The sequence below is a fragment of the Urocitellus parryii genome, chromosome 5 (genome assembly GCF_045843805.1).
Source record: "Urocitellus parryii isolate mUroPar1 chromosome 5, mUroPar1.hap1, whole genome shotgun sequence".
Lineage (NCBI taxonomy): Eukaryota > Metazoa > Chordata > Mammalia > Rodentia > Sciuridae > Urocitellus > Urocitellus parryii.
Window position 1 is genome coordinate 128,089,218 of NC_135535.1, and position 15,917 is coordinate 128,105,134.

The following is a 15,917-nucleotide window of genomic DNA, read 5'->3' on the forward strand; positions in this document are numbered from 1 at the left end:
GGAAATGATTCCAAGTGCATGTAGCAAATTAAGACATATTTATTAAACAAAAACTTATTTTAAAACTCAGTAGAAGCAGAGACTCTGTATCATTTGATCTATGAACCACTTACTTCTTACCCAGTCCTATATAATGGAACTTCCACTTCTTAGGTGCAGCCAAGAACACAGGGTTCCCTCTTTAGCCAGCTTCTGGTGCAGGGCTGTAATATTTTTTATGAAGGAGAGGGAGTCATCATTTGTCCCCCATCCTCCAACTACCTATTGCAAAGGGTACGTTCTTTCTGAGTGCACCAAGAGGCAGTAGGGTGTGTTGGGGAGAAGGCTTTATTTTCATTGTATTCCCACTGCTAAGATGGAGACTTTACTTTGAACATGGTCATTGAGAATATAGGATGCAAAATGGCCCTCCTCTTGGTCTTTCACAGTATGGAGTCCATCCCAGGGAAGCTAGTCAAGGAGACTAGTGACAACATTCAACTCCCACTTCTGCCAAATGAGAGGTGTCACTTGATGGTGTCACCCTTCCTAAGCAAGGAGTCACTCAGAAATTTACTAATTTTCAAGCTTCTATATCCAGAGCTATACCTCCAAGTTTTTGCCCAAGGGAAGAAGCCAGGTGTAAAACAGAGAGCTCTGAAGCTCTTTCAATTAATGTTATTTGCAGTAGAACTGGAGCAAATTCATAAAGAAGGATACTTTGAAAAATGATGAAGTTGTGATGAGAAGTATTTAAGAAGAGACCAAAACTTCATCAAAGACATATGCTAAACCATAGTCCGGCCAGTGGAAAAAGAGACAGCTAAGAGGAGCCTTCTGGGGGTCAGAACACATCTTGAAAAATGAAAGGAAAAACTAGCACTGAAAAGGAGTCAGGGTTTAACTGGATTAGTCCCTGGAATAATTTTTGTGTCAGGGTCTTGTTGGAGACATCAGAAAATCAGTCACCAAGTAATGGGGTTTATTGGCTCCATGTGTTTAGGGAAAGACAAACACAACCTTGAAAAGGCCACTGCCATTCTACCTGACATTTTCAAGCCCAAAGCTATAACCTGTGACAGACAAGTGGGCTGGGGAGGAGAGAAGGGAAGGAAATAGACTTTAATATAATAATTCAGGCTGTCACTCAATCAAATAACAAGCTCTGAGAGTAAAGGAATGGAGAAACGGTAATGAGAGTTTTAAAATAAATACCTGAATCTCCCAATTTCCAATGAAAAATAGAAGACTAAAAAAGATACAGGAAAGTCTGACCCACAGATGAAGAAAAAAAAGCCGGCAATAGAAACTGTTCATAAGGGCTGGATGTCACATTTAACAAAGAAAGACATCAAAGTATTCCTTAGAAATATGTTCCAACAATTAAAGGAAATTATGTTGAAAGAATTAAATAAAGATATGATAAATTATTTCATCAATTGAAAAATATCAATAAAGATACAGAAATTATCAAAGGATCCAGTGAAAATTTTAAAGTTAAAAAATACAATAAATGAGTAAAAAAAATCATCAGGAAGATTTCACAGTAGAATTAAACTGGCAGAAGAAAAAAATAATAACATTGAAGATAACAAAGGTTTTGAAATCTGAAGAATAGAGAGAAAATGAATAAAGAGAAATCAATAAGGCTTCAGAGAAATGTGGGGCAACATTAAAGACATGAACATGTTTAAGGGAAATACTAGGAACAGATGAATGACGGGAAAAGAATACATATTTGAATAAGTAATTCCTGAAACACTCTTAAAATTTATTGAAAAATAATATCCAAGAAGTGTGATGAAATCCAAAAAGACTAAATAAAGAGATAATAAATAGACACATTGTAGTGACAGTGATTAAAGCCAAAAGCAAGGAGACAATCTTGAAAGCAGAAAGTAAAAAAATTCTCACCACTTACTAGAATAGTAGCAGAGCTCTATCAATCACAAATTCTAAACATCATTAAAAAATGAAGGCAAATAGATATATTCCCATATAAAGAAAGACAGTAATTTTTTTGCCAGCAGATCAACATGATAAGAAATGCTAAAAAGAAGTCCTAGCTAAAAGCAAGCGCTTTTAGAGAGCAGTTCAAACACATAATGGGACAAAGAACCTAAAGGAAAGACAGTAGAAGGAGTGAGACACAACTTTCCTATGTTCACAGATGAATGAATACATGCCCATTGAAACTCCACATCATGTATAATAAGAAGAATGAGGTCCTAAACTATGCTTATGTACTTTCTTCTCTCAAATCATTTAAAAGATATAATAGTATATAAGTAATAGTATAACAACTTATTTTGTGTTTTTAATATATACAAGTGTAATATGTATAAAGATAATAATGGCACAAAAATTAAGGGTAAGTGCAGCAAAATAGGAATGAATATTTCATTATGTATGTTGAAGCTAAACTAATGTAGGTATGAAGTAGAGCTTTATAAACTGAGGTATATTTTGTAATTACTAAACAAAAATATGTATAGACTTCAGTACCCTACGTTAGGCTTCTCAGGTGCAACACTTTCCTTTGTATGTTTTAGAGCATTTACTAAAGATAGAGTAGATAATTTAAAGAAATCACAGCGTTATATGAGAAAATATTTAGCTAATGCAAAATAAAGCAGTACTTTGTTTTAAGGAATAAAATATAATAGAGGAATAAAAAACATGAGACAAATGCCAATAAAATGGCAGATATCAATACAACTATATCAATAACATTACATGTGAGTGAATTAGAGAATCTAACAAAAAGGAAGTTTTGAGTTTGGATTAAAAAAATACAACTATGCCCTCTTACTTTTATCTATCTATCTATTTATTTATTTATTTATTTTAACATCATCTATCTATCTATCTATTTATTTATTATTTTGAGTCTGCAAATTGAAACCATGGGCACTCAACCACCGGGCCACAGCCACAGCTTTTCTATTTTTTAATATTTTAGTAGAGACAGGGTCTTGCATAGGGTCTCACTAAATTGCTGAGGCTGTCTTTGAACTCCCAATCCTCCTGCCTCAGTCTCCTAAGCCACTGCGATTTCAGGCTTATGCCACTGTGCCTGGCCTTCTGTCACACTTTTGATTCAAAAATTCAAATGGGTTGAGAATAACTGTATAGAAAAGTTTGTGTCATGTCAACAACAACCATTTGAAAGCTGTGGTAGCGCTTCTAATTTTGGACAAAATAGTCTTTAAACACAAAATATACATTACCAGAGATAAAGTATCATTTTTTAAGTGAAAAAAATGTCATTTCATTCTAAAGATATGATAATTATAAGCTTCTGTGCACCTAACAGCAGATCACTAATCCATATGCAGCAAAAACGTACAAGAATTATAGGAGAAATAGACAATATATCAACAAAAATGTCTGCACACTTCTGTACTCTATGTAAGGCCCCTCAGTTTGCCCCACTATCCTTTTTTGTCATCATCAAGAAAGTGTATCTTAATTGGTCAGTATACTGGATGGCACTATGTTTTCCTCTGTAAACTTGAACACAAGATGGATCCTTAAAAGTTCTTGGGTACTGGCCTTGCCCACAACCTAGACCAGAACACCAGGGGCACTTCCTCACCCAATGCCAGAAACCCCTTCGCCAACCTGGAGAGGAACACCAAGCTGCGGTTCCCTATCCATTAATGTGTACCTCCACCCAAACCAGCTCCATCTTGGGACATGGCAGCCACCGCCATAGCCCTTTTCATCTGGTAATCTCCATCGTGGGACAACAGACAGGGCCAGGAGGCAGCTGCCTGTTGGAGCACCGGATGCCACACTGTGCCATCACCACAGGCCACCCAACACCATTGTACAGCCCATCTTTCTATCCCCATCTCTGAAAGCAGTTGCCTCCATTTAGGGAACACCTCCACCACCATCTTGAGTTTACTTCAGCTATCACCTCCACCACTTTTAGTTGGGACAGAATTCATCTTGAGCCATGAACTGAAACCTAGAAGTCCAACAGGAAAGTACCTACAGGCTTAATGCTACTGCGGCCACAAACTAGGGACATGGCTGCTTCCATATAGGAATAAGAACCAGGACGTGGAAGACTGTCACCAGGGTCCCTGTGGGCCTGGTTGCACCAGAGGTATCCCTACGAGGTGTAATAACAGTCACTATCCTGTTGCAGAGGCAGCAGGGAACCTTGCATGGGGTCGCTTCTCTCTCTCTCTCTCTTTTTTTTTTTTCCAACTCCCATTTATTTTTGGCTCTTGGGACAATGTCGTCTTTTCAATATGAAAAAAAAGCAGCGAGTTCAACACAAATCAGAAATCTGAAGTGTAAGATAGGACAAAATCAACAGTAGGAAGGAAAAAGTAATAGCAAAAGAAATGAGATTTTTTTTTTTAAAAAAAAAGGGTTTTGTTGCCCCTCCTCTGGAGAGTGACTCACATTTAGGTGGTAGTGCATAGCTTTCCACATATCAGGCATGTTATTCTTTGGAGGGGGGGGTGGTGAAAAGGTGGGGGTTGGGGAAGGCAATTCTGGAAGCTTAGGGACCAAGGCTGGCCTTCTCCTTTTTGAAATGCACTGTGAGAGAAGCAAGCAGAAAGAGGAAGGATTCACACCTCCCAGACTGGGGCAGATTCCTCCAGAGGGAGAGCACAACTTGGGACAGCTGAGAGGGAGGCTGCAAATGGAAATGATACTGATAACACCTCTCCTGAACTGAGATGGAGCATGGAAATGCCTAAAAATGACTGTAAAAGCATAAGATTCCCCTTCTTTAAAAAAATGTTCTAAACTGAAAAATCCCATCTCCATCACAAGTGATTTCTACCTGCTGCTACCTTCTACTATGTACTAATTTGCCTTAGGATGGGGGCCACTGAAAGCACCCGGCTAGTTCTAAATGGGATCTGGACAAGAACCCGCTTCTTTGGAGAATCATTTTGGAAACAGAAGATGTTAACTGGACAGATGTGAAAAGTAGGTACCAGAAAGAAATGCAGGGTAATTCAGAATGGAAGAAATTTAAGTTTGCCAGAGTGGCAAGAGGAGGCATTCAAGAAACAATATTTATTGAGCACCTAATATGGGTCAGGCACTGTTCTGCATGCCTCCCAAAAGGAAATAAAAAAAGGATAAAAAAAAAGGTGTTGAACACAAATTCTGAAGAAAGGGGCAGCCAAAGGCTGGGGAACTGAGAAGCCCGAGGTGATGGGGGAGCTGCCTTAGGCCTCCTCAACGAAATCCTCTTCCTCTTCTGCGGTGGCATCCTGGTACTCGAAGACAAGGTTGTTCATGTTACTCTCAGTCTTGGTGAACTCCATCTCGTCCATACCCTCACCTGTGTACCAGTGGAGGAAGGCCTTTCGGCAGAACATCTGAGATGGCTTGAAGAGCTCTTGGATGGTTGTGCTGTTGCCAATGAAGGTAACTGCCATCTTGAGGCCACGAGGTGGGATGCCACAAAGTAGCTGCTGGTGGCTGAGATGAGGTGGTTCAGGTCTCCCAGGTTGGTGTGGTCAGCTTGAGGGTATGGAAGCAGATGTCATAAAGGGCATCATGTACTCTACCAACTGATGGTTGGAGAGGGTGGCATTATAGGGCTCAACCACCGTATCAGATACTTTGGGTGGGGTACTACACTGAAGATGTTCACAATGCAGTCAGGATACTCTTCCCGGATCTTGCTAATGAGCAGGATGCCCATTCTGGAGCCTGTGCCCCCTCCCAGTGAGTGGGTCAGCTGGAAGCCCTGCAGACAGTCACAGCTCTCTGCCTCCTTCCACACCACATCCAGGACTGAGTCAACCAGCTCAGCCCCTTCTGTATAGTGACCCTTGGCCAGTTGTTACCTGCTCCAGACTGACCAAAAACAAAGTTGTCTGGTCTGAAGATCTGGCCAAAGGACCTGAGAGAACAGAGTCCATAGTCCCAGGTTCTATATCCACCAGGATAGCACGAGGAACATATTTGCCACCTGTGGCTTCATTGTAATACACAGAGATGAGGTCCAGCTGCAGGTCCCTGTCCCCACCGTAGATACCGGTGGGGTCGATATTGTGTTCATCACTGATCACCTCCCAGAACTTGGCACAGAGCTGGTTGCCACACTGACCGGCCTGGATGTGCACGATTTCCCTCATGGCTAGAATTTATTTTAATTTAGTTTTGCTTGCCTCCATGTATGCTCGGGGCAAGGAAATATGTAGCTCGTTTTCTGTGCTGGTCGGGAGCTGAAAGAAGGAACGTGCCTGGGAGGATGGAGCAGCAAGATCCAAACCCAATGGTAGGAAGATTCTGCTTCTCTCTCTCTTTTTTTTCTTTCTCCTGCTAACCAACAATGTTTTTGTTTCCCCTTTCACGTGTGCTATAGTTCAATACCTCTGTATTCTCACAGCCTACCTCATAAACATCACATTCTATCTGCCGTCTGTCCACCACTAGAAACTGTTAACACTTATGCAAATCTACTGGCTGTATGATAGAAGATAATTTTTGTTTATAGTGAAAAAACTGTAAGTTTCTTAATAGAAGCTAATTTATTTAGGGCTACATATTAGTTGCATTGGATGCTGTAAACACTGATCTTCCCTTTAAAGGTGAAGTATTTGTAACATAGGGACACGATGATATTATAGGTAGAATCTACAATACTTCAGATCCACACTGCAAGAGAAGAAGACACATAGACATCATGAACAAACAAGGGAGGAAAATATCTCAAAGAAACCAACATACTATAATAATAGAATCCACGGACGGCACCGTAGATGAAATGACACAGAAGGAGTTCAGAATGTACATAATTTAAAATGATCTGCAAATTAAAGAATGACTTAAGTGAGTAAATATGGGGCAAAAATTGACCACTCCAACAAAGAGATAAGAGAGCAAAAACAAGCAACTATTGATCACATAAACAAAGAGATAAGAGAGAAAATGCAGGTAGCAAAAGATAACTTCAGAAATCGATAATAGATTTTGAAAAAACAAAAGACTTAAAAAAAAAACCAGAAATCCTTGAAATGAAGAAAACAATAAACCAAATAAAAACTAAATAGAAAGTACCACCAACAAACTAGTTCACTTGGAAGACAGAAACTCAGACAATGAAAACAAATATACAATCTGGAAAATAAAGTTGACCACACAGTGAAGATGGTCAGAAACCATGAACAGAACATCCAAAAATTATGGGAGAACATAAAAAAAATCTAAAATCTATCATAATAGAGTAAGGCACAGAATTTCAAACCAAAGGAATGCATAACCTCTTCAATGAAATAATATCAGGAAATTTCCCAAACATGGAGAATGAACTGTAAAATCAAATACAAGAGGCTTACAGAACACCAAATGTACAAAATTACCACAGATTTACACCAAGGCACATTATAATGAAAATGCTTAGCATAAAGAATAAGGATAGAATTTTAAAGGCTGCAAGAGAGAGGAATCAGATTACATACAGGGGGAGATAAGTTGGAATCTCAGCAGATTTTTCAATCCAGACCCTCAAGGGCAAGAGATCCTGGAACAACATAATCAGTAACTGAAAGAAAATGGATGCCAACCAAGAATCTCATATCCAATAAAATTAAGCTTCAGAGTTGATGATGAAATAAAAACCTTCCATGATAAACAAAAGTTAAAAGAATTTACAATGAGAAAGCCTGCACTACAGAACATTCTTGGCAAAATATTCCCTGAGGAGGAAATGAAAAACAACAATGAAAATCTGCAAAGGGAGGAACTACACTAAATGAAAGACCAATCAAAGGAGAAACCAAGTCAAGTTAAAAACCAAAATGAACCCAAATTACCAGGAATACAAAAACATATTTCAATAATAAACCTAAATGTGAATGGTCTAAACTCATCAATTAAAATACACAGACTGGCAGATTGTATTTTCAAAATTGATCCAACAATATGCAGCTTTAAAAGACTCATCTCACAGGAAAAGACATCCACAGAGAGAAAGTGAAAGGATGTTAAAAATGTATCACTGACATGGATCGCATAAACAAGCAGCGGTTTTCATCCTCTTATCAAAGTGAACTTCAAACCAAAGTTAGTGAAAAGGAATAAAAAAGGACATTTCATACTGCTTTAGGCAATCAACAAAACATAAAAATCATAAATATCTATGTCCCATTGTTTGGGGCATCTATGTATATCAAACAAACCCCAAAATTGAACTTCCAAAATTAAATAGACTATAACACAACAATGCTGGGTGACTTTAACACACCTTTCTCACCACTGAATAGCTTTTCTAATCAAAGATTAAACAAAGTAACTATAGAACTCAATGTATCATTAATAATGTAGACTTAACAGACATATAAAGAATACTACATCCATCAACTAGCAAATACACCTTTTTCTCAGCAGCATATGTATTTTTCTCCAAAATAGAGCACATGATATGTCATAAAGCAGGTCTTCATAAATACAAAAGAATAGAAATACTACCCAGCATTCTATCGGACCATAATGGAAAGAATTTAGATATCAATGATAAAGTAAAAAATAGAAGCTACTCCAGACCTGGAGACTAAATAATACACTACTGAATGACCCATGGATAACAGAAGATATCAGGGAGGAAATAAAATTCTTAGAGGTAGATGAGAACTCCAATACAACATATTAAAATCTCTGGGACACTATGAAGGTAGTTCACTGTAATAAGCTCATTCATTAAATGAACAAAAAGTCAACAAATAAATGACCTGACATTATATCTCAGAACCTAGAAAAAGAGGAACAAACCAACACCAAAAGAAGTAGATAACAGGAAATAATTATAATTTTATATTAAATTTAATTTTAATTAAAAATTAAAAGAAGAAAAAGTTCAAAATAGTTTCTAATTGTCTTCTGTATTTCAATAGTGTCTGCCATGATATTTTCTTTTTTTACCACAAATTTTAGTAATTTGAGTTTTCTCTCTCCTTCTTTTCATTAGGGTGGCTAAAGGTTTGTCAATTTTATTTATTTTTTTTAAAAAACACCTTTTTGTTTTGTTAATTTTTAAAATTGTTTTTTTTTTTGGATTTTAATTTCATTGGTTTCAACTCTGATTTTAAGTATTTCCTGTCTTTACTTCTTTTCGTGTTTGTTTGTTTCTCTTTTTCTAGGATTTTGACATGTAATGTAGTGTCATTTATTTTATGATTCCAAACTTATTGTATGAGGCTATTATCTTCCTGATACCAAAATCAGAGACACATCAAGGAAAGAAATTTCAGACCAATATCCATGATAAACATAGATGCAAAAATTCAATAAAATTCTGGCAAATCACATGCAAAATCATATTTAAGAAATTGTGCACTATGATAAGTGGGGTTTATTCCAGGGATACAAGTTTAGTTAAACATTCGGAAATCAATAATGCAATACATCACATCAATAGACTTAAAGATAAAAATCATATAATTATATCAATTGATACAACGAAAGATTTTGACAAAATACTGCAAACTTTCATGTTCAAAACACTAGAAAATCTAGAGGTAGTAGGAACATACCTCAGCATCGTAAAAGCTATCTATGCTAAACCCAAGGCCAACATCATTCTATATGGAGAAAATTGGAAGCATTCCCTCTAAACCTGGAATAAGACAGACATGCCCTCTTTATCCATTTCTATTTAACATGGTTCTTGAATCACTAGCCAGAGCAATTAGACAAAAGAAATTAAAGGGATATGAAGAGGAAAAAGAAGAAATAAACCTAACACTATTTACCAATGACATGATTCTATTCATAGAGGATCCAAAAAAATTCCACCAGAAAACTTCCAGAATTAATACATGAATTCAATAATGTAGCAGGATATAAAATTAATACTCATAAAGCAAATGAATTTCTATTTGAAAGAGAATTTAGAAAAACTACCCCATTCACATTAGCCTCAAAAAATAAAATAGTTGGGAACCAATTTAACAAAAGAGGTGAAAGACCTCTACAATGAAAACTACAGAACACTAAAGAAAGAAATTAGAGTTTAGAAGGTGGAAAGATCTCCCATACTCTTGGATGGGCAAAATTAATGTTGTCAAATGGTGATATTACCCAAAGTGCTATACAGATTCAATGCACTTCCAATTAAAATCTCATTGTCATTCCTTATAGAAATAGAAAAAAAAAACCATGAAATTTATTTGGAAAAATGAGAGACCCAGAATAGTTAAAGCAATCCTTAGCAAGAAGAGTGAAGCAGGAAGTATCACAATACCAAACCTTAAACTATACTACAAAGCTATAGTATCCAAAATAGCATGGTATTGGCACCAAAATAGACATGTAGACCAATGGTACAGAATAGAGAACCCAGAGACAAACCCACATAAATACAGTTATCTCATAATAGACAATGGTACCAAAAACACACACTGGAGAAATGATATCCTCTTTAACAAATGTTGCTAGGAAAACTGAAAATCTTTATGCCGCAAAATGAAAATAAACCCTTATCTCTCACCATGCACAAAACTCAACTCAAAGAGGATCAAGGACCTAGGAATTAAACCAGAGAGCCTACACCTCATAGAAGAAAAAGTAAGCCCAAATCAACATGATGAATCATGATGAATTAGGTCCAGATTTCCAAAACAAGACTCCTAAAGCACAAGAAATAGAATAAAGAATCAACAAATGGGATGGATTCAAACTAAAAAGCCTCTTCTCAGCAAAAGAAACAATCAATGAGGTCAAGAGAGAGCCTACATTGTGGGAGCAAATTTTTGCCATACACACCTCAGAGCACTAATATCAGGGATATAGAAAGAACTTAAAATCTTAACATACATACACACAAAAAAATCAATAAATTGGCTAAGGAGCTGAACAGACACATTTCAGAATAAGATACACAATTGATCAACAAGCATATGACAAAATGTATGACATCTCTAGGAATTAGAGAAATGCAAATCAAAACTACTGTAAGATTTCATCTCAGGAATAGCAGTTATCAAGAATACAAACAACAATAAGTGTTGACAAGGATGTGAAGGAAAAGGCACACTCATACATTACTGGTGGGACTACAAATTGGTGCAGCCAATGTGAAAAGCAGTATGGAGATTCCTTAGAAAACTTGGAATGAAACTATCATTTGACCCAGCTATCCCACTCCTTGGTCCATACATAAAGGACTTAAAATTAGCATACTACAGTAGTGCAGCCACATCAAAAAAATGTTCATAGCAGTACAATTCACAGTAGCCTCACTTTGGAACCAACCTATATGCCCTTAAACAGATGAATGGATAAAAACTGTGGTAGATACACACAATGGAGTATTATTCAGCAATAAAAGAGAATAAAATCATGGCATTTGCAGGTAAACATATGGAACTGGAGAATATCATGTGAAACAAAATAAAACAATCCCCAAAATCCAAAGGCTGAATATTTTCTCTGATAAGTGGAAGCTAATCCATAGTGGGGGGGAATGGCAAAAGTGGAGGAACTTCAGATGGGGCAAAGGGGGGTGGGGGAGGGGACATGTGTATAGGAATGATGGTGGAATGAGATGGACATCATTACCCTAGGTACATGCATGACTGCACGAATGGTCTGATCCTACTTTGAGTACAACCACAGAAGTGAAAAATTCTGCTCTAATTGTATACAAAGAATCAAAGAGCATTCTGCTGTCATGTATAACTGGTTAGAACAAGTACATTTGAAAAAAAATCTTTCTGGGGTTTTTCATAGCAATTACATTAAACTTGTATATGTAAAAAAAAAGTTCTTGGGTACTGATAAAGTTGTCTAGATTGTTCTTGGAAACACTGCAAGATCAAACTATTTGCTAAACACATAGAAACTAGCCCCAGCCCTATGCCTAATGGCTTAAACCCTCCTATATACTGCATAATCTGACCTTCTTGACATGGTCATACTCGAGTAGAACATCTCTATTCCTTCCTTCTCATTGTGAAAATTCTGCGGTCCTCTGAATTTAAGTCCCTTTAATAAATGCTTTGGACTGATTACCTTGGCATTTAATGCTTCCTTCTTTAAAAATATTAATCAAACCCACTAAGAAAGAGTCCCTTATAAAATTTACCCTGATGCAAAGTTTTGGTCTGAAAAAGCATCCTACTTTAAGCGATGAACAAGCAGACAGAGGATTCACACAAAAATGGAAAACCTGTGTCTTCTTTGTTAACGTCACTATCATCTCTAAGGCTGGACTGCTGAACTACCATTCTCACTGGCTTTCACTCCTGTTGTCCTGAATCCCCATGTATATTCTTCACATAGAAGCAGGAAACACATTTTTTAAAATGAAAATCAGACCACATGATTTTCCTACTCAAACCACATGATTTTCCTACTCCCTTCAATAGATGCATGAAATATTTAGAAAACATGCTGTTTTCCACATGGTCTGCAAGACCATGTCTAGTTTTTGCATCTCTTCCAGTTCTCTTCTCAATTTCTGCTTAATCATGATGGTTCTTTTACCAATTCTAAAAATCATAGGCTTCTGCACTCTCTGTTCCCAGTTTATGACATGCTCTGTAGCTAGATCTTTGTGTGTTTTTCACGGCTTTAGTTAGCTGTCTAAAATGAACTACCTCCAAGAATTCTCCCCTGCCAGTGTATTTTCCGTCCCCTCTACCCTTTGCTTATTGGGGCCTTATCTGACAGTATTATCTAAATCCCATGATTACCATTTTGTTTTCCACTTTTACCTGCTTTATTTTTCATTTTATCATCTTTGTATGCTCAGTTGATTTCTGGATACCTCACTAAAATATAGACTCCCCCCACCCTGATTAATTCCAGGAATGATATCTATCCAATAGATCTGTGCATCTTCAGTGATTAAACAATTCCTAACTTATTAGAGATGATCAAGAAGCATTCCTAATAGAAAATGTGACTGCTGGTTTCACAAGTTTATTTCAATTAATATAATATCCTCTAGGTTTATCCATGTCATCACAAATGGAAAATTCAACTTATTTTAAAAGCTGAATATTCCATTGTATAACCTTCTTGTTCATTATCTGTCAAATGAATACTTGGGTTATTTACATATTTTGACTATTGTGAATAACGCTGCAATGAACACTGTAGGGCTGATATTTTTACCAGGGGGTAATTTCATTTCCTTTGGATAAAACCCCCAGAGATACTTCTATCTTATATGATAGTTCTAGTTTTAATTTCTTACGACACTTCTATCCTGTTTCCTATAATGGCTGCACCAATTGACATTCCCTTGAATTCTGTGGAAAGGATTTTCTCTTTCCCATACTCTCTCCAACACTTGTTATTTGTTTGCTTTATGATAATATCCATTCTGACTGGTGTGAGGTGATATCTCATTGTAGTTTTGATTTACATTTCCCTGAGGATTAGTGATGTTGAGAACCTTTTCACATATCTGTTAGTGATTTTTATGTCTTCTTTGGAGAATTGGAGAAATGCCTATTCCATGTTTTTTGTTGATGTTTTATCAAGTTATTAGATATTTTGCTATTGAACTGTGTGAGTTCTTTATATATTTTGGATATATCTTTTTATCAGATACATGGTACACAAGTGTTTTCTTCTATTATACAGGCCATTCATTTTTTGATTGTTTTCTTTGACCTATAGAGTCTTTTAAGTTCAGTATAATCCTTCTTATTTATATTTGCTTTTGCCACCTGTGCTTTTGGTGTACCTACAAACAATGCCGCAGTCTGGCTGGGCACAATTCAGGAGCCACTTGTCAAAAGAAACTAACTTTATTTTTAGAACTACAAACCAAGCAAAACAGCTCCAAAGGAAAAAACCCTCAGAGCCCAACTGCCACCACCAGCTTCCACAAGCCTCTCCCCCTTCTGGCAGCTTTTGGAGTGGTTATATCAATTGCTTTAGTCACATCCTCATTGCTGGCTTTTTCTTCATGATCAGTATCTTCCTTTGAAACACTAGTTTCTTTTTCTTCAATTTCAACATCAGATGATGTATTTGATTGTTTAGTTGATGCCTGTTGACTTGAAAATTTCACTTTTGGATTGTTATCTATTTCCCATAAACCTTCATTAAAACCTTTTCGTTTATTTGGTTTGCCATATTTCTCCTTATTTTCTGAGTAGGGAAATACATCCTTTGGTCCTAAAAAAGCAGTCTCATGAGTTCCAAAAAAGAAAATGGGTAGCTTATTTGTAGGTGGCTTTACAGCTCCATCAGGAACTTCATCTACTCGAGCTGGCCAATGAGGATAACCTTTCATCTTGACGAAGATGAGGTCTCCAGGTTTGAAATCGCGAGTCATGTCTCTGGGGGGGCGAGGCCGGGGGTCCCAAAACCAAGAGGAGATGAGGCGGTGCGCGCGGCAGAGAGATGCGGGAGCGCGGATGAGCCCAGGCTCCCTCGCCGGCGGGCGTGGGAGGATGCCTCGGGGTGTCCCGACGGGCCTGCCGGCCGTGGGCGCTGAGGCTGCGGTGGCGGGCCGGCCGCCTCCGCCCGCGTCCACGCAAGCCACCTGCGCCACCAGCTGCCGCAGAGGCGTCTCAACGGCTAAGAATCGCAACCGCCGCCACCACTGCCGCCGCCGTCGTCATCAAGACCAACGTCAAGCAATCATTCCTCTATTTTTTTTCCTCAAAGTGGTATCATTTCTGGATTTAGGGGTAGGTTTTGATTCATTTTGATTTTGTGAAACCTTATGATGTGAGCAACCAATTTCAATCTTTTGCACATGGTTTTCCAGTCTTCCCATCACCATTTATTGAATACTATATCCTTACCCACAATGTCTTCTTGGTTCCCTAATATTTAAAATTCCTCTGCTTTAAGAAAGAATCTTCTGATTACATTATGTAATGTCTCACAATACTTGAATATTAAATATGGTTTTCTTAGTACATTTAAGTAAAATATAAAATTATGTTCTTTGAAATATATATCAATTTTAATACAATTTTTAATAAACTTAATACTCCCAAGGATATTTTATGATTTATAACAATGTTTGTCAGTTTATTCAGCTAAAGGTGAAGAAGAAAGTACTGAAGTTAAATGGTATGGCATTTTAAATTACAGACTAACTTCCCTCAGTCGTCTGCCTCTACCTGTCTGTCCCTAAAACTAACTGTTTGATGCTCAGTGGATGTAAATAATGTGATGATGAGATTGAATAGAATATAATTAGGATACTTAAAAAATTAAAATGAAAATTCAAAAAATTTTTATTCCTATTTATTGCAGATATGAAATGTAGATATCTCAAAGCTGAAATATATTTCTAAAAAGTTTGATCTGTATATTCTTGCATATCAGGATACTCCTTGGGTGTTTCTCTTTCAGGTTCATATTTGATGTATGATTCACAATTAGAATGGGAGCGTGGGGGTGTTGGAGAGAAGATCTCTTCCCTACTGTTACTCTGCTACTCTCAAGTTGTAGCTCCTACCCTGGAAACCAAGGTAGTGTTGCTATCACATTCCTGATAGCAGACACCAGGTAGGCAGAATATAGGACAGGCTTCTTTTTTAATTTTTCTTTTGATTTTTATTTTTAGTGGTTATAATTTAATCACAACTTCGTACCCTTTGACCAACATCTTCCTATTTTCCCAACCCCATCCTCCCATTTACTTTCTGTTTTTGATTTTTTATTGTTTGAAATAAGTGATAACATGCAATTTTTGTCTTTCTGTACCTGGCTTAAGGTAATGTCACTTAACGGAATTAATGTCATCCAGGTTCACGCACATTGTCTCTAATGCCACAATTTCCTTCTTTTTAAAGGTTGAATAGGACTCTGTTATGGGGTGTGCATGTATTTGTGTGTGAGACACAAATTCTTTATCCATTCATCCATTGATGAACACTTAGGTTGATTCTATATCTTGGCTCTTGTAAATAATGCTTCGATTAAAATAGAATGCAGTATCTCTTTGACATGTGGATTTCAGGTCTATCTCTGTGTGT

At 37.1% G+C, this 15,917-nt stretch overlaps 3 pseudogenes; all 3 read right to left on the bottom strand.

Moving 5' to 3' along the window:
• The window catches only part of LOC144255047 (zeta-sarcoglycan-like), a 131,731-nt pseudogene that overhangs the window by 70,261 nt on the left and 45,553 nt on the right, over positions 1-15,917 (bottom strand).
• LOC144254834 (tubulin beta chain pseudogene) lies at positions 5,184-6,101 on the bottom strand (annotated as a pseudogene).
• On the bottom strand, positions 13,775-14,517 carry LOC144254835 (PC4 and SFRS1-interacting protein pseudogene; annotated as a pseudogene).